This window comes from Panthera onca, chromosome A1 (assembly GCF_046562875.1).
Source record: "Panthera onca isolate mPanOnc1 chromosome A1, mPanOnc1 haplotype 2, whole genome shotgun sequence".
NCBI lineage: Eukaryota > Metazoa > Chordata > Mammalia > Carnivora > Felidae > Panthera > Panthera onca.
The window spans coordinates 192,879,225-192,906,130 of NC_138339.1; the positions used below are offsets into that span (position 1 = coordinate 192,879,225).

At 40.4% G+C, this 26,906-nt stretch overlaps 1 long non-coding RNA gene across 2 annotated transcripts; it reads right to left on the reverse strand.

Moving 5' to 3' along the window:
- Positions 1–1,329: 1,329 nt before the first annotated feature.
- On the reverse strand, positions 1,330–26,906 carry LOC132681984 (uncharacterized). Of its 2 annotated transcripts, none has more exons than XR_013550038.2 (7): positions 26,312–26,906; positions 20,600–20,774; positions 9,841–9,882; positions 9,567–9,669; positions 9,217–9,267; positions 8,674–8,804; positions 1,330–3,309 (listed from the first exon to the last, which is right to left on the reverse strand). It is a non-coding gene; the product is annotated as an uncharacterized LOC132681984 (long non-coding RNA). The 2 variants fall into 2 exon arrangements; XR_013550036.2 differs by having other exon boundaries at positions 1,330–4,072.

Genomic DNA, 26,906 nt, shown 5'->3' on the forward strand with positions numbered 1-26,906 from the left:
TTCTGGCATAATCACAGAAAACCATCCACTCATTTAATCCTTGGCTATGCTGGTTATCCATGCATGTCCTAAAGGGAAGCCAGAACTCTGCACCCAATTTAGCACCATGGTGAGACTTTTCCACAGAACTACAGCCCCTCTATGTTCATACAACAAGTACAATATTGATAAGCAATAAAATTACACCTGACAACTACTTCCTCAGGAAAGAAAAGGGAAAGGAAGTAAAGAGACCATGCTTTGAATTACTTTAAATAGGTGATCTCCTGTATAAATTATACTGAAAGGCAGTTATTTTCTGAAAGCAGTGGATTACTGCCACCATATCGCAGCTTAGCACACCAAACCCAGAAATGAAGTGTTTTGCCCAAGCTCATGCAGTAAGCAAGAGAACCAGGATATAAACTGATATTCAGAGAATATGTTCTTTCCCTTCCATGCCAGCTGCTTCCCAGAAACAGAGCATAGACCTATTGTGATGCAGTTAATTTCTAACAAACCATAAATCTAAATATGGAAAGCAATTCTCAGCGACTCCTCTGGTGTCCTTATATCTTGGATAATGAGATGGATCCTGCAGAGAGTAGGTTCCATATCTCATGATTTCCATTTCTGCTCCCAAATGAACATCACTACAAAGATATTGACCCTCTAATTTCTAGATTTTGGGTTTTTTTTTTAAAGGTGTTGATAACTTAACAAATATCACCAGGACAAGTGGAGGCAATGATGGGAAGATATCAAGGTATAGAAAAGAGATTACCTTAAAAGTAAAGCTACCCTTACTTCTCCATTACACAATATCTTTAACCTCAAATTAAAGCCTCTTTTTCCGCATTGCATTGTGATGAACAGTGAAATGCAAGGAATTAGTCTGGCATTATCGCTGCTGATATTACAAGTTTGGACTACAATCCACAGTAGCATCCATCAAGAAGTCAACAACTACTGATAAATTCAAAAGTCAATATTTCATGGCACCAAAGTTCGATGTATCATTGGCCTTCCGTTGTTACTTAGATATTTCTCACCCTACGGCCCTCTCCAAACATTCATCCATTCAACAAAGCATCCATTGTATATGCCACATTATGCTGGGAAATATAAAAGACACATACACTGGGCTGTGCCTCCAAAATCAACCACGTGTTACATCTCCCCAATGTCACTACAACACAAGTACAGCTGGAACACTATCACAGCCTTCTGCCTGGTCTCTGAAGTCTTTTGAAGATGGAAATCAAACTCTAACATGCCCCTACTTATGATCTCCCGATGACTGTCCATTGTAATTACATCAAAAATAAAGGGCTTTTCCCCTTACAACACCTGCACCCTCTGGTATACCCAGCACATCATGCGCCCTCTGGTATACCCAGCCACCCTGGAACTTGACCTTGTATATTCCCTTTGCCTGGAGTGCTCTTGCCCCAAGTATGCACACGTCTGGCTGCTCTTCTACCATTTAGGATCACCTGAAATGCTACCTTCTCAGAGAGAACTCTCCTGAAGATTCTATCTTAAGTTAAAATAAACTCTCTATAATATTTTCACCTTTAAATATTCTCTTGAGCATTTATTACTATACAAAACAATTTTTTAATTATTTAGCATTTATTTCCATCACTTGAATATCAATCCCTGAGGACAGGGAACTTACTCATTTTATTCACCACGGATCCTAGGGCCCACAGAGAATCTGGTTCTACAAGGTGCTCAAGAAATGCACATGTTTACAGCATACAATTCAATTATTTTGTGTGTGTGTGTATTCAGAGTCACATACCCATTACCATAATCAATTTTAGAAATTTTCATTATCCCCCCAAATAAATCCTATACCCATTAACAGTCATTCCCCATTGTCCCCCATCCCCAACCATAAACTTTAAAAACAAAAACAATGGTATTTAGAAACTAAGAAAAATAATGTGTAGGGAGAACAAAAAGTAACAACTAAAAGAAGAAACAGCAACTGCCAGGGAGGGATAGGAAAACAAGCTAATTCATATGTGGATGGAGATAAATAAATGGTTACACTGTACACTCCAAATCCATATTGCAGCAAAAGCATCCTTGTGATTCTAGCACCAACGTGGGCTCACTTCTCTAAATGACAGCCCTGCTCTTGTAAGGAGGGGAAACACAGAGATAGTAGTTAAAGAATAAGATATTATGACCTGTTTAAACACAACTTGCCAGAATGTGATAAAAACAAAGCTAAATCACCACACTGTTGATCACAATTCTGTTGATTAGACCCACAGAATATTCCATAAGTTAAACAGTTACTGAGATATCAACATTTATAAGTTGAGAGGTTTTTTTCCCATGGCCCAAAAGGAGCTTCCATTCCTGATTTTCTACAATGTTAAAATGAATTATACAACATTTTCCATCATATTGGCAAGAATAATGTCTTCTAAAATTCAAACATCTGAGAAGCCTTCTTATTTTCACACCATCTTCTCCCACATCTGATTCAATAATTCAAGAAAGGTCACTCTTGGACAAAGGGTCACAGAATACTGTTCCGGCATGTTGGCCTTCTACCCTCACATGTTTAGGGAACACGCTGAAGTTAATGTAGCCCGCCCAAGTTGAAAGTTATGACTCAAATTTTGCCAGCTGCAGTCAAACTCTCCTGCATCTAAACTTTTGCCATTTCAAGACCACAGACATCTAACTCTTTGGAGATAAGACAAGGAAAACCACCTAGAAGTCAACTTTCTCTGAGCTTGACTTTCTCAAGTTTTGAGATTCCTGCTACTGGTTCAAAAGGAAGAAACATGTGTGTATGGCTGGAAAAATCGACACAATACTGTAGACATGTGTGTAGGATACCAATTGTTAAGGAGGGCTCCCGTAAAGACTATGTTGCTAGGTGGTTAATAAATAAAAACAAACAAGAGTAACTGCAGAGGAGCTGAGTCTGAACATGACTTCTTGAACAGGTAAATCAATAAAATGCCAGTTAGTGAGGTAAGAAGAATGAGATTAAACATGCAAAGTTTACTTGTGTTTTTTTAAAAGAAGTAATTACACAAAGACAGGTGCAGTAAGAAGTCACTGGTGTAGAAAATGTAGAAAATCTTCCTAGGGAGATGACAGGAAGTTTGTTTTAAAGGTGGAGTTAAAAGGAAAGGGTTGAGCCATTGACACAACCATCCATGTATTTGTTCCTCTGAAGTTGGCTCTGTGGAATGGCCGTAGGCCCCCGGTACACAAACCAGCTATTTGTAGAAAACTGTACTTTAGAGACTGAAGCAAATTTCTCACAGCTTCCTACGAGGTGCCAGGACAACAAATCTGTGAACAAACAAAATGTTGCTTGGGTTACTACATGCAAACTGGAAGATTCACAGTGGTATGCAATGATGTTGCCTTAGACAGCTCCTCACTGGCTGCCGGGAGAAACCAACTCCCAAGGCGCTCTGGTATTCAAGACGTTGCCCCAGTCACATCCCAACAACTTGTCCAGAGGTAACTACTGCTACTCCCTGGTCCAAAACAAATTGTTTTAGTCTGTCCAAACTTGTGAGTTCACTATCACCTCCCCCAATCTCAAAATACACACTGCACTTGCCCGTCCGGAATGTCTTCCTTGCATCTCTCCACCTTTCTAACCCAGCTCCTTCGTGGGACTCTCTAGCTCACTACAGTTGAAAGGAACCTCTCTTTCTTCCTATAACCTTCAGGTTGTAGGTTGACCATGGTCTGGCGAGAGCATGCCTGTATAGTTTTTTATCACAATGTGTCTTATCTGTTGGACCTAGCTATAAACTCCTTAAAGACAGAGACTGAGAATCATTCATTCTTGTTTTTATTCTCGCACGTAGTGGGGGCCTAACACATAGTCAGTGTTCAACAAATATTTGGGGACAGCTTTGGGAAAAGAAAAGACCCTGTATGGGGGAACCAACAGCCACTATAATAAATGCAATGTAGCGGCTGATACTGTTCTCACTGCAACAGGAGGCTCTGTTTCGCCCAGGCGTTCAGTGAGCCAGGCTGACACAGCTCTGCCATCTTCAACAAATGGCTTCCAAGGTCAGTTCAATGACTTCCATCCCTGCCAGTAGGAAGAGAAGAAAAAGTAGAGACCCAGTGCCAGAGACTTTCCCTCAGGAAATGAGTGAGAAGTTGCACACATAAATTTTAAGCACATTTCTTTGCCTAAAACCTAGCTGCCAAGCTTGTCAGGAACTGCAGTCCTGAGGTGGGCAGCCATGTCCCAGCCACCGCCCTGTCACCAGAAAAGAAGGGGAAAAGAGGTTTCAACAGATTCTGGGCACCTTTCCCACCTGCACGCTAGTGAACGTTTTATCCAATGACAAAGGGTGTCCTCTATGCTGGAATCGGGCTTTTTAGGAAATGTCAACCTCCTGTCATCCAGGGGTAAATCCCAACTCTCCCTGTCCAGCTCTCACCATGGAGTGACCCAGAATCACATTTTAGGACTATGTCCCGAGCAAGAGTAGCTCTCCCTCTCTCTACCCTCTTAGCAAGGGAGGAAACCCCTATCCTCTAACCTCTCCATTGCGAGCCATGTGAAAGATGACTCCTGCCCACCAGCTCACATTCTATCTGCTATCTCATCAAGGCTCTGGGGTGAGTGAGGAGTCCCCCTGCTGCTGACTATCAAAGACATTGGAGGGCCCACTCGTATTACCAGAGTCACACATACCTACGAAGTTTTATAGTAAATGTGTCCAGTCCACTTACAGATATTTAGATGCTATCCGCATAATATCTAATTTTAATTCAATTCTAAAACATTTATTGATCATATATTATGACCAAAGCACTGTGTAGATAGCGACATTTTTTAATGCTACAATGCCTGCCCTGAAGTTGTTTAGAATCCCGTGAGGGAGACGGATATCCGCAACTAACTCTATTACAAAATGCAACTGGGCAAGTCTCACCAGAGGTACGAGCAAAGTGACATGAGACCGTGACCAAAAGAGTAATCAATTCTCACCAGATGGCCAAAAAAGACTTCAAACATATTTATATAAAAAGGTTTCCTGGGGGGGAGAGATGTCACTTGAACAGGACCTCAAGGGATGAGTAGAATACTAACGAGTGGCAGAAACAGAGAGCAGCATGCCAGGTGGAGCATGAGCAAAGGCACCGAGGTGCAAGAGTGGAATGGGCTGTGCTCTTTGTCCCAGGGGACTGGAAGGGCGCAAAGAGGATGACTTGAGCATGAAGTAGTTATGGAGGGATGGCTCTGAATGTGTGCAAACCTGAGCCAACAGGACTAGCCGTGACCCAGGATTTCTGAGAAGGGCCGCAGCTCAATTGATTCCAAGTAGAAGGAAGACAACTCTGCTGATGGTGACAAGAGGAGGTAGCGAGGTGAGGAAGACCAGCGGACACTCATAATGACCATTTATGGAACACTATCCAAGCAACATGCTAAGTATTTTACTAGCCTGCTCCTATTTAAGAGGAAGTCCTATTATTTCCCCCACATTTCAGCTGGGTAGTAACAGAAAGTGGTACACTAAGTGCAAAGGTCTGTTCTAACTGCAGAGCCTGAGTGCTTTGCCATAGTAACCATCACACTCAGTCCTGTCGATGCGACAGGACTCCAGCCTAGAGACACAGAGGGACTACAGGAGGGCAAGCACCGTGGAGGGAGGGCACTGAACAGATGTCAGAGGGGAATCAAAAGAAGAATCAGGGCTGTGACTTGAAGGTGTATGAGACTGGAAGGAGGGAAGGATGATAAACTCTGCTTAGACCCATGGAGTTCTGAGTGGCTAACAGAAAAAAATCACAGGGGCTCTTGGGTGGCTCAGTTGGGTAAGCATCCCACTCCTGATTTTGGCTCAGGTCCTGATCTCACGATTCCTGAGATGGAGCCCCAAGTCAGGCTCTGTGCTGACGATGCAGATCCTGTTTGGGATTCTCTCTCTCCCTCTCTCTCTGCCCCTCCCCCGCTCATGTGCACGCTCTCTCTCTCTCTCTCTCTCTCTCTCTCTCAAAATAAAGAAAACTTTTTTTAAATAAATAAAAAAAAAAGATAAAAGGAAAAATGACTGAAACCACAAACTACCCCTGAGAGCTAGGTCCTGGGGAGTAAGGAGAAACAGGCATGGAGTCGTAAATTACTGCATTCGTATTTGTTGATCCTGAAAATTGAGCAGCATGTGAACAAACCAGACCAAAAAAGCAAGAGGCTGCCTGGTTGAACGCTAATGCACTGATTTGGAGGAAAAATTCAACTTGATTGACTGGCCTGCATTATACTGATAGCAGTAAATCCCTTTGGCCAAACAGAACTTGATTTAGACTTAGAGGTATGCTATGTATTATCTCTTTGCATACCAAAATATTCATATATCATGGGAAAGTATAAAAAATTATGTTTTTCCTTTCAAAGAGTGGAATGTAAAATACCCAGCAAATCCTCCTGGATGGCGCCTGAGTGAATGTATTCCTTGTTATTTCATTTAAGCTGCTAAATATCTATTAGAGTAAAATTATGGGCTCTTTGAATGTGGAGTTTCCACTTGTAGCTTCCTGAGCACTGAGCCTGAGCCCTCTGTTTTATAAGGCAGATCTGCCTCGCGACAGTGATTGCCTAGCAAGTGGCCAATGGTCCCTACGAGAAGTCGTTTCCTTTACATCTTAAACCAGAGGGATTTATAGAACCAAAACCACAGCCCAGAGCTTGGATGGACATAATGACAAACCAAAGCCATCCACTGATGTTACACTTTCTTTGGAAGACCTCAAGACGCTGGCAATTAAAACTATCTAAGCATGTCACTCTGTGACCTTCACTTTCATGAAGGTGCTGCTCTCTCCAGAAATGACCTACCTACTTTACAAAGTCAGGATGACTCCTTTCTCTGTGAGCTCTTTCCACTTACCTACAGGGTGTATTTCAAGTTTTTCAGGTGAGCCGCCTTTGTCCTTTGCTGAGCAATGAATGGAAGTGGAGGGTGGGGTATAACTCAATGCTTAAAAAAAAACACCCAAAAAAACAAAAAAAAACCTCTTCCCTTTATTCAGCTGTACGAACTTTCTCACCGCATATAATGAACAAATGAACAAATGCAAGTAAGACGTTAAGATCGGCAGCTTTATCAAAGCACGCTCTGTCAGGTTGTGGGGGAGGATATTTGCCAAATCAGAACACATAAACTTTTAGTATAGAAACCAGAATATGAATTAAGCTCATATCACTCAAAAAGAGCTGAATGCATCTGAAACCAAAGTACACTGTCAGCCACCTCCACTTGCTCCAGGCGCTGATGCCTTGATTAGCTATGCAAGAAGCTACCTGCTATTTTAGAATTATATGAAGTCACCTCAGGGTATCTACAAGCTTCTCACGCACAAGATACTGACTTTTTTCCTCCTTCTTCTTGGCTTAGAGCACAGTTGTTGCTACATCCAAGTAAGTACTATATCATGGATTGTTACTGCCTAAGCTGTCATTAAGGCAGCTCGCCTTCTCAGAACAATCAGCCTGCAAACAATAATGGTTTGTTGCTAAACCCCCCTGAGACTAAAAGACACCTCGTATTTTTTTTTTCAGGTAGACAGTGCTCCCCTAAATGATTAGGAATCTGAAAGCTTCATTTTGAAAGAGGAATTTTTTTTTTTAATAATAGAGAACATTCCTTCCACCCTATTTTTGAAAAATAACTTACCTTCTCTCCTGAAATAGTAACAAAATTTATAGGAACGAAAGAATAGCTCACGTGATAGGTAGCTAACCAACGAAGCTGCCAGTGTCCGTAGTATTTATTCCAGGTACCACGCAATTCAACATGTTTCTACCTGAGGTACATAGATTCTGTTTTGATACTGGGCTGCTCAAAAACATTTTTAGGTGAAAATGGGATCACGAAAGTGAAGGATTGACAACCCCGGTCTCCAAAAGCCAAGGTTAATAAGGGCTTTTGTATGGTTTCCCAAATAAATACATTAACACAGTCAACCTTTGACCTGTAATGCCCTTAATCTCTCAGCCCCAAGCTTCCCTCCAGAAGGGTGTTAACAATTTTGCCAAACCAAGCAGTGCCAAAGAGTGCTGAGCACTATGGGCTAGACCGAAACCACCTTAATCACTCACCTTTCCTCTTGCCAGATTTCCAGAGTGTAACTAGTCAAACTGTTCTTAGATTTCTCAGGCTTAATCTTCCCCACAAAACTTGAGTGTTTCACATAAAAAGGAAAAGCACTGGATTTCTGCTGCTGCTCATTTAGCCCAGACGCCCTTCCCAGCTCTACCTCCTGGTCTCATCGTCAGAATGTTCCGAATCCTAGCGCCCACCTGCTCTAAACCCAGATTGTAATCCCTTTCAACTAGACCCGTGTTTTCCCCTCACTGCTGTTAGCACATATGGCCAGTGAGTCCAATCTTCCTCAAGGCCTTAATAAAACTTCCCTTACTGCACATGCAATTATTAAGCGTGCAATTTATATTTCCAGGTGCACAAATTTCTCATGCAAATCTCTTTGACCTGAAGTAACCGAATGCTCCTTAGAAACATGAGTCTCCCGCTTACTCAACAGGTCCTCAGGAAATGTCATCAACCACATCTCATTCTCCCCAATTTCAAATCACCATGGCTTACTTACACATATCTGAAACCAAGGCTAACTTCTCAGGGCCTATCATGGGTGAACTGAACCATGGCTACGCACCAGGTTTAGCTTTTGTTTCTGTGGCTTATCCAAGTAAAGAAGGTGACTAAAATCCAAGCGTTCCACTCCTGTGACACAAAGACTATTCGGCGGCTGCATGGTTCTGACCAAGGCTGTTCTCATCACATATGCTGCAAAAAAAAAAAAAAAAAAAAAGACCGGGTGGGGGTGGGGGGCGGAGGGGTGGGGGTGGGGTAATATGAAACAGTGATTGCTGTATTTCAAAACTAAGCCAGATGCTTTAAAGCACAACTCCCAAATCAAACTTCCAAATGATTAGTGAACGTTTAGGGGAGGGAGAGGAGGAACCCGAGAGTCCCCTGTGAAGTTGTTGAGTATCTCTGGGTGTGGCCCAGGGACCCCCACAGGAAGTTGAGTGTCCCAGAAAGATGACAGTTATGACCCTTGACCTTCTATTCCCGGCTCAACGAGGATTAGTTCACTTCAGCATGCAGGAAAATTGAGGGCACTTTTCTAGTGCTAATTCTGAGGCACAGAAGCCACCAATGGAAGGTCCATGAGTACTTCCTCTATTAATATTACCTCAGCTCCAGGAAACAATAGATGACTGCGCTTGAAAGGCTCCCCTTGTCCCTGGAATCAAAGAGAACACTTTGTCATTGGCTAATTACTTATTTATTCATTCAACAAATATTTATTCACAGTATACTAGGTTCTTGGGTACATGCATCATTACACTGGAAACACACTACAGCAGGAAAGCCTGGCTAAATAAATGCCAGTTTCCTTCTTTCTTCTCTCAGGGTAAATACATTCTGATTGAAAACAATGAACTGACAGGCGATCCTTTGAGGACTGCCTTTAACTGAATTCAAGCTATAACATGAAGGCTTAGGGGAGGCTCCAAAGTGTTGATTCCTTGTTCAAATTACCTCATTTCCAAGTGGATACTGATAACCAGAGTTACGGCAGGACGGCCTCCTGTACGTGAGAAGTAAAGCTCCTTGTACTATCTGAAGGTTCCTTGCAGGATTTCTTGACACAGAATGTCGTTAAATTGAAAAACAAATCATAACAATTTTTTTTTCTCCTCAGTCTCCAGGTGTAATTTGGCCCATATAAATTGTTTTTTCTTAATAATGTAAAGAGTGACATGATAGATTTGATAAGTAGCATTTTATTATAAAATCAACAGGTAATAATTACCTAGGTGACTCATGATGAGGTGTAGAGGTGTTCTTAGCCTATCTGAAAAGGAAGAAAAGTTCATTAAAGTTCAAGTGTACAGAACACAAATCTGGAGGCCTGGGCTTTTAAAAATTGCCCAATTTCACGAAGTATATGTTCCCTTAAAATCTGATTCTCACCAAGAGTTTGTGAATGCACAACTTAAATTAGTCATGTGAAGGGGAGCGGATTAGTTACAAGATGGGAACCCTGCCATTCTCCTCTGTTTACCACAGACCAACAGGGGTTGAGTTACAACTGCTTATTATTTCTGAAGATGTACTGTTACATAAACACGAACATGAAATTCTCAAAATGGACCCTGCCTAAGAACAACGACCCTTAGAAGTGTCACTAAGAAGTAAGCCTTATGCCAGTCTTGCAGAATCTCATCGTTCCCCGTAGCTGCCTCTAACAAAGATGTCACTCCTGTAGCTCACACGGAGTGGGAGGATCTGAAGGCTGATGGGAGAAAACAGGGTCATTAGGTGAACATGCTAGCAAAAGTCCTCTCTGAAATGGATTGAGTATCTTTAATCCTGTATTCTGGCCTCCGATGATTTATGGCTCTTATTTTCTTTTCTCTCTTTTCCTTGTAAAGCTTGCCAAAGTAGACTTTAACTCTGCCTTGAAGCAGGCAAACACGGAGTTCTGTCTTCCTTGATGAATCGGATTCTTGCCAAAGTGAAAGCTTCAATGACAAAATTATTCTCCAAAGAAGGGACAAGGTGATGGTCTAAAAGACTGAAGAAATACCACTGAGTATTCGACTATTAGAGTTTAGAAAAGTAAGAGCTAGGCCATGATCCTCCCTCCACGCCCCATTTCTGACCCCTACCCTGCCCCAATTCCAGCCCAGTTGTAGTAAACAAAACAAAACAAAAGAAAACAACCCTGCATGTATGTTAAAACTGATTTGATTTGATTCATTTTTAGGTAGGACATTAGAAGCTCTGCCCCATCATCCTTTGGTTGTCTCACTTTAAATGACAAGGAGCTGCCTGGTTGCATCCTCTAATCCTTCACCTTCCTCAACCATAAATGCTTTAGCTCTATGCCAGATTGTGAAGTAGGTAAAACGTGCTTCTGGCACCCTATCACATTCATTCGTGAGCTCTTCTCCATCCCCAGCCACCCCCAGCCCTCCAGAGCTCCATGCCACTCAGGCTTCCTCATCTTAGGATGCAGATATGATAAACAAATATATTCGAAACTGCAAGAGACCTTATTTTTCTCATTCTTCTCATGCCTACAATTATAAGTAGAAGCTTCCTAATTTCTCTCTTCACCCCAGACCTTTACCCTGAGTTGCAGAGCTACATGTTCAACAGTTTATTGGACATTTTCACTGGTATATCCAACAAATACCTTCCTTTAGAAATATAGTTTTCTGTGGGAATGCAAGCTGGTGCAGCCACTCTGGGAAATAGTATGGAGGTTCCTCAAAAAACTAAAAATAGAACTACCCTACGACCCAGCAATTGCACTACTAGGCATTTATCCATGGGATACAGGTGTGCTGTTTCGAAGGGACACGTGCAGTCCCATGTTTATAGCAGCACTATCAACAATAGCCAAAGTATGGAAAGAGCCCAAATGTCCATCGATGGATGATGGATAAAGAAGATGTGGTATATATATGCAATGGAGTATTACTCGGCAATCAAAAAGAATGAAATCTCGCCATTTGCAACTACATGGATGAACTGGAGGGTGTTATGCTAAGTGAAATTAGTCAGAGAAAGACAAAAATCATATGACTTCACTCATATAAGGACTTTAAGAGACAAAACAGATGAACATAAGGGAAGGGAAACAAACATAATATAAAAACAGGGAGGGGGACAAAACAGAAGAGACTCATAGATATGGAGAACAAACTGAGGGTTACTGGAGGAGTTATGGGAGGGAGGGATGAGCTAAATGGGTAAGGGGCACTAAGGAATCTACTCCTGAAATCATTGTTGCACTATATGCTAATTTGGATGTAAATTTTTTTAAAAATACAAAATAAAACAAGTTGAAAATTATATATATATTTTTTTCTGTATTGATTAGTGGGGCATTTTTCCTTCCCATGACCCAAATCAATAGCCATAAAGTTGTACTACACACTATTTTTTCCTTTACCAACAAAGTAGTTTTCAATTTCTGTCTATCCTTTTATTCAATTCATTAATTCAATTCATTAACAAGTATTTATGGAGTGCCTACTCTGTGCCAGGAATTTTTTTTTTCTTTTTATTTCTTTTTTTATGAGAGAGAGAGAGAGAGAGAGAGAGAGAATCCCAAGCAGGCTCCATGCTCAGCATGGAGCCCAACATGGGGCTGGATCCCACGACCATGAGATCATGACCCAAGCCAAAATCAAGAGTCAAACTCAACTGACTGAGCCACCCAGGTGCCCCTATGCCAGTAATTTTTCTAGGCTCTTGAGATATACCAGGAAACAAAATAGGAAAAGATTCCTGCTCTCCTGGAGTTTACATTTGAGTCTGGGGAGACTAGCCCATTAATAATGATAATGATGATGACAATGACCATGATGATAAATACATAAACTTAAACAGTGTCTTAGAAGATGAGAAGTGCAATGGAAATTTCTTTTAGGTAGAACAGCGCTAAGAGGAATGCAAGTTCCAGTTCAGATGAGCATCAGGCAGTGGGGGGTAAAATTGTTAAAGAGTGTAAGTCAGCCTCACTGAAATGATATTCAAACACGAGAACATAATGGTATCTGGAGAAAGACTGTTCCTAGCAGAAGAAATAGCCAGTGCACAGGTTCTACAATGGGAATGTTCCTGATATGCTCAGGGAACAGCAAGGAGGTCAACATGGCTGGAGGAAGTGAGAAGTGGGAAAGTGTGCAAGGGGGGACCACGGGGGGCTGTGGGCCAGATGGTGGCTGTTCTTCACCAATGTAAGAACTTGGGGCTTCACCCTAAGACTAATGGCAGTATACTGTAGAGTTTTAATTTTTTGCTTATAATTATTCTGGCTACTGCACTGAAAATTGACTCTGAGGGACCAAGAATAGAAGCAAAAAGACCAATTAGGAAGTTATTATAATAATCCAAGTGAGAGATAGTGATGAATTGAGTCAAAGTGGTTTTAACAGAGGTTATAGGAAGTGACCAGATTCTACATATATTTTGAAGGAAGGTCCAACAAGAATTCTTTATTTCCTTTTGGTCTTGTTCTTCTTTCTCTTTTTGTTTTGAAATAATTTAAGATTTACAGAAATGTTGCCCCAAAAATATCGTTCCCAAATATCCTTCACTCAGCTTCCCCGAATGTTTACAATTTATATAACAGCTATGTGATGTTTATACCAGGAAATTAACATTACATAATACTGATACAGAACCATTAACTAAATTATAAATGTAATTCAACTTTCTGCAGTTTTCTCCCAATGTCCTTTTTCTATTCCAGGATCTATTCCAGGATCCCACATTGACTGCATTTACTCAAATGAGTAAATAGGGACTCAAGTCCTTGTGATCCAGATGAGTACCTTTACCACTGTTCCATGCTGAAAAACAAGGTAGACAATCTACAACGAGTAGAAGAGAGAAAAGTGCTCAGGTAAACTCTGGGTGGAAAAAATCACGAGCCTTTGTGCTTGCACCACCTGAAGGGACTCCTAGGTGGTTCCAGTATTATATTATTCTGAATTTCCATTTTGGCACTCTAATTTAAAAGAAAACTTCAACTGGATCATTAAAATGAGGGTCCATGCTGTAGATACCTGTGACTTTTTTTCCTTAGGTCAGTGTTACAAACTTGCTTGTTTTCAATGTTTTCTCTTTAACAACACTGCACTTTTAACTCCCTTGGGTGAGGGGCTAAGAAGAAAGACAGAAGCAATCAATGACACCAATGCTCAGCGTTACTTCCCTATATAGGGAGCAATAGAACTGGAACCCAAAAAATGAGAACCTTTCGGTAATTAGTTTCGTTTGGTTGAGTCTGGGTTCCTATGCCCCACTTTACAGAGGAAAAGAGATCACTAGAAAAGAAGTGCATAGCACAGCTTGAACCTCTGCATCAAGAAAGCAGTATCTGAAGTAAATCCCAGGCTATATGCATTTGGGGTTCAATCAGCTATACCTTCTATAATCTACATTTAGTTGGCTGCACAAAGAGATTCTTATCTGTAATCATGACCTGGGGGCACTGCAAGATAATCATTAAATGCATTAACTAAACTGTACTTACTAGGGCAGAAAATTGGAAAAACATACCTCAGAAAGATTTTCAAACAAAGGTTGAAATTTAAAAATGGTTTTCTACTTCATCTTCAGTTAATTAAAAAATTTTTACTCTGTCACACCACCACAGTTTGTAATGGAATAGAACATAAAATGAAAACCATTTGTCTCTATATGATTCATTTTAGCAAACATTCGTTCAGTGCCAGGTATTTTGTTACCTACTGAAAATAAATATGAAATAGCCCTACCATTTAGAACACGCTTAGCAAACTACAGTCCGCAGTCCAATCTTGTGTTTGTGTGGGCCAAGAACTAAGAATAGTTGTCAGATTTTTTTAATGGTTGGTGGCGGGTGGGGTGGCAAAAGAAGAAAAATATTTGTGACATGTAAAAATTACATGAAATTCAAATTTCTGTTTGTAAGTAAAATTATAGAAATTCAGCCACACTCATTTCCTCTATAATTTATCTGTGAATGCTTTCACACTAAGATGGCTGAATTGAGTAGTTAACACAGAGACAACTGTGGCCTGCAGTCTTCTACAGAAAAAATTTGCCAACCCTTGCTTGAGAAGCTCACCATCTATCGTGGGATAGGGTTACACATATACACTTAGTTTTCATAACACATTTAGTGCTGTGACAGAGGTATAAGAAGAGTGGGAAATTCCTTCTACCTGTAGAAGTCAGAATTTAAGGAGAAAGAAGGCAACGGAGAGTGATGAAAAGGCAAGGACACAGAGAATGGAAGCACACCATAGGGACAGAGAATAACAAACCCATATTGTGTCTGGGAGAAGTTGTGTAAGTAGAAGTGGAGAAAGAAGTGGGAGATGAGATTAAGAAAGTACCTGAAATCAGATTAGGATTTCTAATCCACTCAAAGATTGTCTCCCTGTAGATGGTCATTAAAGATTGTAAAAGCAGAAGTACTTGATCAGATCTGTGTTTTAGACAGATAACTCTAGCAGAAGGGTGGAGACAGGAGAGGGATTGAAATCCTGAGAGAGTAGAGGCAGAGAAACCAGATAAGGGCTATTGCAACAACCCAGATGAAAGATGATGATCGGACTCAAGACAATCTATCATCCAAGGGCAGGGTGGAGTCCAGAGGTGCAAAAGCCTTTCAGACCAACTGAATTGGTGACTGACTGGATTCGAAAAAGAGAGGGGAGGATACTTGACTGAATTTCTGAGCTGTGCAAAATCAACCAATGAATGTCTTGAGGCAAAATAGAAAACCAAGAGGAAAAGTAACTATAACAGAAACAATCAAAGCTTTCCCACATCTCCTTTCGGTGAGAATAAGATAACAAGCTCTGTCTGGGGTACCTCAGGCTTGAGGTGCCTATGGACATCCAGGTAGAGTGGAATATGGCTGAGACAGCTTGATGACCTCTGAAGGTCAGCAGCAAAGAGGCACTGGATGAACCTACGAAGTGCATAAGAGTATTCCAGTCAATTTTACTTTAGAATATCATACCCAGATGCCTTTTTCCTTGTTAAACTATAAAATAATCCTGTTTAATTGAATAGGCACTACATATCCTTACAGCCTGGGTTCCTTGCCCCATTGGAAAGATTAAGCAACCACCCCACTGCTACAGCCTATTCAAAGCCATAAACATATTAGGTAAGAAACAAAGAAAGAAGGATATTAATTATATTCAAAAACATCTTTAAGTGATTTAACATCTTCTGCTATAGTACTACAATAAAGCAAAGTTATGGTTATCTTAGTATTTAAACATTAACACCAATATCAAATTTTAAATTGAGTTAAAAAAATAAAATGAGTATATACATAGGACATAGAACCTATAATTTGCTTTAAATATGATGTTAAACATTTGGCAAACAGAAACAAATAAAAATACTTGATTGCATTGCAACTCTAAGCGCAAAGACCTGTCTATCCTACTGTTATTGGAAAGTGAATCCGAATTCCACTTGCCCAGGGCCAAGTTGCTTGGGTGTGGGTCATCCACAAGGTAAAACCACAAGGCAGAAGACTGGTAGGATTTGGTTTCCTTCTTCCTTAGTATGACAGTGGGGGGCGTTTGGGAAACACAGCATTATGAAATGTGAAACATATTTTGATACAGTGGACTCCCTGGTCTTTAATCCAATAACGTATCTTGTACATTTTCAAGAGAGGGGTACTCTTGGTTGCATTTTCTAAACTTATTTGATCACAAAGTAATTTTATGAAAGTATCTAACAGAACTAGTCCACCATGGAAGCCATATTAGGAAACAATCTATTAGTTACCTCCAAGAGCTATATACTTCTTTGTAGGCAACTTTACCCATCATTCAATAACCATTTATTTGCTGATTATGAGCAAATTTATATCTCTAGTTGAGTTCTTTGTCTCTTGAACTCCAGACAAGTGTCTAATAAGCATCACCACTTGTTCTGGAAGCACTGAAAAAATCTGTATGTCAAAAATTGACACCAACATTTCCATCTATGCTTCTCTCCACCAAACACACGCATGGGTACACTCACACTCACATTCATATTAACATATAATCTTCTGAGTACTCACAATCTCAGGAAATAGTATTTACATATGGCCAGTTGATTAAACAAGAAATCTGGAAGAAATCTTTGAGTTATTTTCTCCTTCACCATCAATACCCATTCATAAAAGCCTGATGTGATTACTTCTGAAATATCTCCATGACGTAGACAGAGGTTACAGGGCATTGAAACACCCACGATATGTGCATTCTATTTTATATAAATTATACTTCAACAAATACAAATATTTCAGTCTTTTGATACCAAATAATTCAAGTACCTTTAAATCAGAAAAGATAAGTTAGTTACTGATTCTCAAATGTAAATCATTGCTGAAATAATCATTTTGATTAATGAATTGAATGAATCACCTAAAATTCTGCTGTTATGAATCAGTGATCTTCTCATGGTTGTAAGTGCCAATAAAACTCAAACAAGTCAGATCAGTACATGCCTAATAAAAAGCAAGCCCTCATGTAAACCTCAACACTGCTAGGTAAGATTAGCCAGACAAATATTTCATCTCCAAGTCAAAGCTAGAATTTGCTCAAGGACCGCAACATGGTGTCCCCCTAGCTGCCTTTTCACCAGTTTAAGAAAGAAAGAACTAGGAATTACAGATAGAATTTCACCCCCACATCACATCCTGTTATATATTTGGCAAAATACCTTTGTAGACTATCTTAAGGCCATTAAAAAAAAAAAAAAAAAGACCCTTTTTGTTACAAATATATTTTATTTAAAAAAATTTTTTTAATGTTTATATTTATTTTGGGGACAGAGAGACACAGAGCGGAGGAGGGGCAGAGATAGCGGGAGACACAGAATCTGAAGCAGGCTCCAGGCTCTGAGTTGTCAGCACAGAGCCCGACGAGGATCTCAAACCCACGATCTGCGAGATCATGACCTGAGCAGAAGTCAGACACTTAACCGACTGAGCCACCCAAGTGCCCCTTTATTTTTTTTTTATCTACATCTTCAATCCTGATATTGACACACATATAGGGGAGAAAATCCACAACATTTCCAAAAGAACTTAATATTTTTCCTTCACTCTGAATTCCTCCAGAGCCAAATATATTCAAGAACCCAAAAGGCAAAATATAATTTTGATATTGGTTTTAAAGGCTATAACAAAAACCAAAATAAGAGTGGTTTAAACAAGCTGTAAATTTATTTAGTTTCCTCATGTAGGAGCCTCCATGGAAGCTTCCAGGGCAGGTAAGCATGGGTACTCCAGAGTCCTGAGAACACAGGATTTTTCATCTACCGGCTTTGCCAACTTTATCAGCCAGCTTCCATCTCTTGTTCGATGGCAACTTTAACCCTTACCATCTGCGATGGTTAATTTTTATGTACCAACTTGACTGTGCCATAAGGTACCCAGATATTTGGTCAAACATTGTTTTGAGTATGTGTGGGGGGGGGGGGTGTTGAAAAAGGTTAACATTTACATCAGTAGACTGATAAACCAGAGAGCTGTCCCTTTTGTGAGTGGCTCTCACCCAATCACTAAAGGCCTGAATAGAACAAAAAGGCTGACCCAAATGAGAACAAATTGCTCTCTACCTGACAGTCTTCACTCAGGGACATCAGTCTTCTCCTGCCTTCAGACTCAGACTCAGACTGGAACTTACACTCTTAGCTATCCTGGTTCGCAGGCCTTCAGACTGGAACTGGAACATCACCATCAGCTTCCCCAGGTCTCCAATTTGCCAACTGTAGAACTTGAGGCATCTCAGTCTCCACAATCCAATTATTTATAATAAATCTCTCTCTCTCCCTCTTCCCTCCCACCCCTGCACGCGCACGTACACACACACACACACACACACACACACACACACACAGAAACCCTTTTAGATTCTGTTTCTCCGGAGAACCCAACTAGTACAGACTTTGATACTAAGATTGGTTCTCCAGGAATAGAATTTTAAGAATGAGTTTTCTGAATTGTTTCTGGGGTTTCTGGAATGGACCCTCTAATCTGATTAGATTTAAAGATGCTAATTACTCTATTTCTAGTAGTAGAGAGGGCACTGATAGTCCATGGATTGATCTGGTAATAGCAAGACACTAAATATCTCCACTGGACACTTCTAATCAACTAGTATAAGAAGCAAGGAGCTGGGTCACCATGTATATGAAACTTTTCAACAGTTTTGGAAAACTAACAAGTTTAATGAGATTACCTTGTTGCTCCTAATGTCACTGGACAAAGTCGTGAAATAAAAGGATGAGCTCAGGGATTAGAATTCCTAGCTCAAGTGCTGCATACATTACCCGAGATCTTCTATGTGTGCCCTAGAGAGAACTGTATCTTCTGTAGCCACAGGGTCAAGATTGCTGAAAATCTAGTGTAGGATCCTATCCTGTGACTAGCTGAATTACAATGCAAGCCCAACTCCCAGCCTCATAAAGTGCCTACTGTTTAGTGACGGTATTGGATGGGATCCTGTAAGTTGGAATGGCGATGTGTGAGTCGAACCCTGATAAAGCTGGAAACGTTGAGTCCCTAAATTCCGAAAAGTCTTCTTTGAGGAAATTAACCCAGTCTGAGGGAATTAACCCTGCATTGCCCGAGGAAACTGATATGGTCTCCTCTGATGGAGGTGCTATAAAAGACAATCCTGATTCTCCTCAGAACCCACCCCTACCACTCCTTTTTGTTTCTAGACCTCTAACTGAACTGAAGTCACAGCAGGTCCCTAGAGGTGAGGTAAAAAGTGTGACCCATGAGGAGGTCCGCTCTACTCCAGAAGTATTTGAGTTTTTGACTTTATACAGATTTCTAAATGAGGGACCTATGTAGGAACAGATGTTGAGGGTGTGGGGTAACAGTGGAAATTGAGCCAAATTCATTGATACAGACTCACTAAACTTAGATTCTGCAATTAATGTTGCAGCTCAGCGAGTTAAGAAGAGTTCTAACAGTTTCATTGGTTGACTAAAACATAGACCGAGAGGTGACCCACAGTGAGTGATTTAGAAATGACAGATCTGCCTTGGCTTAATGTAAAGGAAGGGATTCAGAGATGTGGGGAGAGTGGAACGTTAGAGTGAATTTGTCATTTAAGGCCTACTCTCCCACATCAGAGAGCCTAGAAAGCATACTTTTTATCACAACTGTGGAAACGAAATTTGTGAGGAGAGCCCCAGCATCCTTGAAAAGCTCTGTGATCACTCACTCTTTTCTGTAGGCCAGACCTTAGTAGGGACTAAGTCACTGACTTGGGAAATCTAGATGCAATGGAAGTAATTGGAACCCTGGGCTGGCAGGGCCAAGTGGCAGCATTCAGCCTCCAGGCGCAAGGTGGGCGTGGCAACTGTAAGAGACAGCAGAGTAAAAGCAGCAATCAGGATAGTCTGACCTGTACATCACTATGGCACTGGCTATTTGATCGCAGTATTTCTAGAAGTGAAATAGACAAGAAGTGTACTAAATTCTTCCTTGATCTGTATAAGGAATTGATCTGTTGGAATTGATCCTTGATCTGCACTGCCAAAAACTTATACTGTTCATTTTTCTCCTAGCCTTCCCTGAAGGGATCTCGGGCCTTTTACCAAGGTAACTGTTTGATGGGGAGTACTGGACACTGGCTCTGAATCGACACTAATGCTGAGACTCAAAACATCACTATGGCCTACCATCATAGAAGGGGCTTATGGAGAAAAATCAAAGGAGGCTTATCTCATAGCGGACCTGGTGAGTCTCTAAACCCATCCTGCGGTTCTTTCACCAGTTCCAGAATGCATAATTGTAATAGATACACTTATTAACTGGCAGAATCCCCGCACTCGTTCCCTGTTCTGTGGAGTGAGGGTTATTAGGGTGGAAAAGACCAAATGGAGGCCAATACAGCTCTCTCTGCCTAGGAAAATAGTACGCCAAACACAATACTGCCTTTCTGGAGAGATTGTAGAGGTCAGTAATACCCTCAAGGACGTGAAGGATGCAGAAGTGGTGGTTTCTATCCCACACCCATTCAACTCACCTACGTGGCCTGTGCAGAAGACAGAAGGCTATTGGAGAATGATGGCGGATTATCATAAGCTTAACCAGGCAGCGACTCCAGTTGTAGCTACTGTACCAGGTATGGTTTCACTGCTTCAGTAAGTTAACACATTTTCTGGTCACTGGTATGCAGATACGCTCTTTTTTCCCAATTCCTATTAATAAAGACCACCAACAGCAGTTTACCCCCAGCTTCAGCTCCAAGGCCAACAATATACTTGTACTGCCCTGTCTCTAAGGTGTATCAGCTCTCCAGGCTTACGTCAGAATTTAGCTCTTGGTGACTGGCCTTTTTCTGGCTTATCTTCATCTTCTTGATGTGTCCTCACATGGTGGGAAAAAAAGCTATCTAGTACTCTGTCCTCTTCTTATAAGGGCGCTGATCTCATTCCTCCACCCTCGTGACCTAATTATCTCCCAAGACCCCCACCTACAAATATCATCACATTGGGATTAGGATTTCAACATGTGAATTTTGGGGGGAACACAAACATTAAGTCCATTGCACGGTTTTAATTTTTTTTCAGTTTTAAATGTTTATTTATTTATTTTGAGTGGGGAGGGGCAGAGAGAGAGAGACAGAAAGAGAAAATCTCAAGCAGGCTTTGCACTGACAGCACAGAATTTGATGTGGGGCTCCATCTCAGGAACCACAAGATCATGATCTGAGCCAAAATCAACAGTCGGATGCTCAACTGACTGAGCCACCCAGGCGCCCCATTGCACTGTTTTAAATAGTATCCTTTTCATTTCAATTTCTGATTGCTTGTTGCTATTATACAGAAATAAAACACATATTTATGTGTCGATCTGGTATCTTTTAACTTTGCTAAACTCATTCAGTTCTGGTAGCTTATTTGTGGATCCACTGGATATTCTACATAGACAATCATATTTTCTGTGAATAAAAACAGCATTACTTCTTCCTTTCTAATCAGAATGCCTTTTATTACTTTTTTCTTAACTTTATTGAATCGTCAATTGAATCTCCAATACAATTTTATTAGAAATCATAAGGGCAGACATCTTTATGTCTTGCTCCCAATCATAGGAGGAAAGTATTCAGTCTTATACTATTAAATATGATGTTTGCTATAGGGTTTTTGTAGATTGAGAAAATCCTCTTTTTTTATTTTTAATTTTTTATTTTAGAGACATTGAGAGTGAGAGTAGCAGAGAAGGGCAGAGGGAAAGAGAGAGAGAATCCTAAGCAGGCTCCATGTCAGTGCTCAGGGCGAAGCCTGACACGGGGCTCAGTCCCATGACCCTAGGATCATGATTTGAGTGGAAATCAAGGGTTGGATGCTCAACTGATTGAGCCATTCAGACACCTCCTATTTTTAATTTGTTAAGAGTTTGTCATGAATGGGTGTTGGATTTTGCCAAATGCTTTTTCTTCATATATTTTGACAATCATATGCTCTTTCTTTTTGGTTTATTAATATGGTGAATTACACTGACTGATTTTTTTAATGTTGAAGCCAACCTTGCATTCCTGGGATAAACCTCATTTGGTTATGATGTATTATATTTTTTATACATTGTTAGATTTAAAATTACTAAAATTTTGTTTAGGATTTTTGCATCTATTTTCATGAGAGATTGTGGTCTATAGTTTTCTTTTTATATAACGTGTGGTTTTTAGAAATAGAATAACCTGGACTCATAAAATGAATTGGAAAATATTCACTCCTCTGCAATTTTCTGAAAAATTTGTTTTGAATTGGTATTCTTTCTTAAATATTTAGTGGAAAACACCAATGAAGCTGTCTGGACCTGTAATTTTCTTTATAGGGAGATTTTTAACTACAAATTCAATTATTTAAGTTGACATAAAGTTATTCAGGGTAACTATTTCTTCTTGAGTTTTGTTAGTTTGTGCCTTTCAAAGAATGAGAATATTTCATCTAAATAGCAAATTTATTGGCATAAAGTTATTATATTTCTACTAATATCTGTAAACTCTCTATTGATGTTACCTTTCTCATTCTTGATATTGGTAATTTATGCCATCTCTGATCAGCATAGCTAGAGATTTATCAATTTTTTTTTTTAATCTCAAAAAAACAGGTTTGGGTGTAATTGATTTTCTCTCTTGTTTTTCTGTTTTCTAGATCATTTATTTCCACTCTGATCTTTAGTATTTCTTTTCTTCTTCTTACTTAATATGTAATTTGCTCTTGTTTTTCTAGGTTCTTAAGGTGGAAGCTGAGGTCACTGATTTAAGAGCTATCTTCTCATCTCAAAGAGACATTTAGTGCTATAATTTCCCCCTAAATACTGCTTTAATGTCACCCCATGAATTCTGACATGCTGTGTTTGCATTTTCACTCAGCTCAAGCAACTTCTAATTTCCTTTTTGATTTCTTCTTTGACCCATATTTACAAGCATGTTATTTAGTTTCCAAATATCTGAGTGTTTTCTGGAGAGCTTTCTGTTATTGCTGGTAGATATTGTGAGTTATACCTCCTTTGATATTTTTGTTTTCCCAAAATTATTCTCAATCTTTTTTTCCGGGACACAGTTTGCTCCTATCAGATTTTCTTTTAAGATTTGTTATGTGTGCTTGAAGCAGTGCTCAAGCTAGGGCTAATTGTTCCCCGGTATGATGGAAGGTCTTTCCGTGTCCTCTGCCTAATCCTGCATGAATCATGAGGTTTTTCCAGTCTGGCTAGTGGGAATAGGCACTACTCACAGTCGCATGGAAGCCCCACACACTGTCACCTCTAATCCTCTCAGGTGGTTCTTTCCCCAGCCAAGAGTCATTTCCTGGTTAGTACTCAGTTGTGTACTTAAGTTTGATTTTAATGGACTTGTAAAGATCTTTGTGTCCACCAACTTGGCAAAACATGATCTTCAAATACATATGGAGTATTTCTAAAAACTGACCGTGTAATTCGACCGTAAAGCAAATGTCACACTGAGTTTCAAAGAATTAGTAAACCGAAAGGAAACAAAAAATACATTTAAGAATTTGAAAACAATTTTTAAAATAAGGCATGCAAAATCTATAAAATATCAACCACATTTTTCATAGAACTAGAACAAAATAATATTAAAATTGGTATGGAACCACAAAAGACCCTGAATCGCTAAGGCAATCTTGAGAAAGAACTCAGCTGGAGGTATCACAATCCCCAATTTCAAGATACACTACAAAACTGCAGTAATCGAAAGATTATGGTGTTGGCACAAAAATAAGACACATGGATCAACAGAACAGAACAGAGAGCCCAGAAATAAACCCTTGTTTGTATGGTCAATTCATCTATGACAAAGAGCCGTGAGGAAAAGGCTGTCTCTTCACTATATCCAGTACACCTGACTCACGAGCACTTTCCTTCCTTAGCGCAGAGCCTGACATGAGGCTCCATCCCCCTACATGTCACTCAGTCTCAAATGTGAGGTCAGGACCTGCGCTGAAATCAAGAGCTGGATGCTTTAACTGACTGAGCCACCCAGGCGCCCCTGACAACTATACTTTTAAGCCAAAATGAATTTGTAATTAACATGATTCTATTCTAATGGAAATAGTTAACATGACAGCTTGGTTTACATCAACTCTTGGCTGGAAAAATAGGTCACTATTTAAACTCTATTTCCTTCCAAACAAAGTATTGCGAGGCTGCTTCGTTAACTTTTTATTAGGTTAAAAACATATTATTCATTTAAAAAAAAAATACATGATTAAGTCTTTTGTAAAAACTCTAATAAGCTTTAAATATTGAAAATTGAAGAAGAAAAAAAGACAGAGCCTTTCACTTAATGAACTTATTTTACAAGTTTATACACATTCACTTTGGCAAACGTTTCACCTTCCTTCCAGAGGAAATGCTGCCACTTGTAAGCATGGGGGCTTCATGGGCAAGAGAGTTTCTAGGTTGTTTGATATAAACAAGACCACATTTAGCTCAGTTCATAGGTTAAGGTGAACACAGCATGAAGGCAGGTGGGATAAAGGAGGCCACCGCCTAGCTGTGCCTGGAGACACAGTATCACATGGGGCATGTCTGGGAGTTAAGGTTCAATGACTAGCTTGGCTGCTTACTAGATGCTTCACCACGGACACACTCCTTAACTGTACTATACCTCAGTTTCCCTATCTGTAAAATGAGGATAATAATAGTTCCTCTTGCATAAAGTATTGGACAACCACCTGACACAGACACGTAGATCCTTTAGCATCATGTGTAATATGGTGAACACAATACATGTCTGCCATTTTTATTAACAATTTCATCAGAATCATCTTGTAAAGCGGTCTGGACCTGGCAGATGGTCACATGATAAGTACCACAGAAATGGGTCAGATCTGATTAGCTGTGTCTCTCATATTCTATGTGACACATGCCTAGTATCCCTGACTATGTTTGATTAAAATGGCCACACAGATATACTTGAAGCCCTATGTGTTCAAATAGCATGATGTTTTTCACAATATTCTTTCTCTAAAAACTCTTCATTATGATGGGGTAAAATTCCTTAGTGTAACCTGGTCTAGAAGGTGATAGTATGAGGGGAAGACTGTTATTTGACACCCGCTGTCCCCAATTCAGCATCCTTCTGCTGAGACTGCCCCTGGCTCACCACTGTGAGGGTCAGCTGGGAAATTCACACAAGCACAAGAACATGGGAAATAAAATGCATCTTGTCTGGAACCCTTGATAGATACAGTACAAAACAGCAAAGTATTCCAAATTAAAATTTCAGCACGAGTGAACTATATATGAAGAAATGCAGATGATCAAGCTAACAAACTATAGAGGCAATAGTGATCCAAGAAAAATTCCTTCCTTCCCCCCCTAGAGAAAGTATCTCAATGCCAGAGCACTTCTTTCCCACCCTCATCACCAACACACACACTTCTCCAGAAGGACCAGCCCAAGACTTTGTGTGAGAGGTGGGGGGACAGAGGGAGCTGCAGCACTGTGGCAGAGAACCCCTCTTAAAGATTAAATACAGCAATTCGGCCCGCTCCTGACCCTGCTGGGAGCAAGAAGTCAGGAGGGCGGGGAATGGAGACTGATTATAAATATATATGTGTGTGTGTACACATATACACACATACATACAAGTATACAAATATACATACAAGTATACAAATATATATACAAGTAAAATATATACACGAATAGAGAGGGAACTCAAAATGCCTGACGTTTTCAAAGATTTTTTAAGAATCAAACCTTCCACCTACCAATAAACCCTGTCACTGAAGTAAATACTAAATTGCAATTTGAAAAACATGCATTCTCACGTGTGGCTCCCTAAGCTTTTATCTGCCCATTTTCCGTCTCTTTAGAAATGTGCTCTGCTGGGGCGCCTGGGTGGCGCAGTCGGTTAAGCGTCCGACTTCAGCCAGGTCACGATCTCACGGTCTGTGAGTTCGAGCCCCGCATCAGGCTCTGGGCTAATGGCTCGGAGCCTGGAGCCTGTTTCAGATTCTGTGTCTCCCTCTCTCTCTGCCCGTCCCCTGTTCATGCTCTGTCTGTCTCTCTCTGTCCCAAAAATAAATAAAAAAAAAAAAAAAAAAAAAAAGAAATGTGCTCTGCTTTTTAAAAATATTCCACACCAACCAAAGGAAATGGGTTCAGGGTGGCTGATGAAATGCCTATGGCTAGCCACAGTCTTCAACATCTCAGGTGCCTAATGACTAATCTATTCTTAGATGTATTTAACATATCTACCCACCTCAAAATCAATCACTTTAGCCACTGAGCAGTGGTAGCTGAGAAGTGGTGTCATGGAGTGCTCTGGAAGAGAGACATCACTACTCCAAGAGGTTATTTTTGCTCTGCCAGGACTTTCATCCAGAGGACAGTAGGCTGAGTGTTGTCACAGAGAACATACAGGTATGACAGATAAGCAAAGGGGAGGAGCACATACATCAGACTAGAGGAAACTTGGGTAGTGGGATGGGTCAGAAGAAAACTCATGAGCTAAGAGTCACGCGGAAGCTATCAACTCCAATCCTGACCCACAAATTGCTCCTTTTAATGCCCTCCCTCCTGCCTAGTCTCTGAGGAATCACTTCCCATTTCCAGAAGCTCCTCAAATACGGCCTTCCACCTATCATTACAGCCTGTAAAATACTGTTTTCACTTCCTAAACTTCCAGGTCTAGATTAAGAAGCTTCTTGAGGCACCTGGGTGGCTCAGTTAGTTAAGTGTCTGACTTCAGTTCAGGTCATGGTCTCACGGCTTGTGAGTTCGAGCCCCGCATCAGGCTCTGTGCTGACAGCTCAGAGCCTGGAGCCTGCTTTGGATTCTGTGTCTTCCTCTCTCTC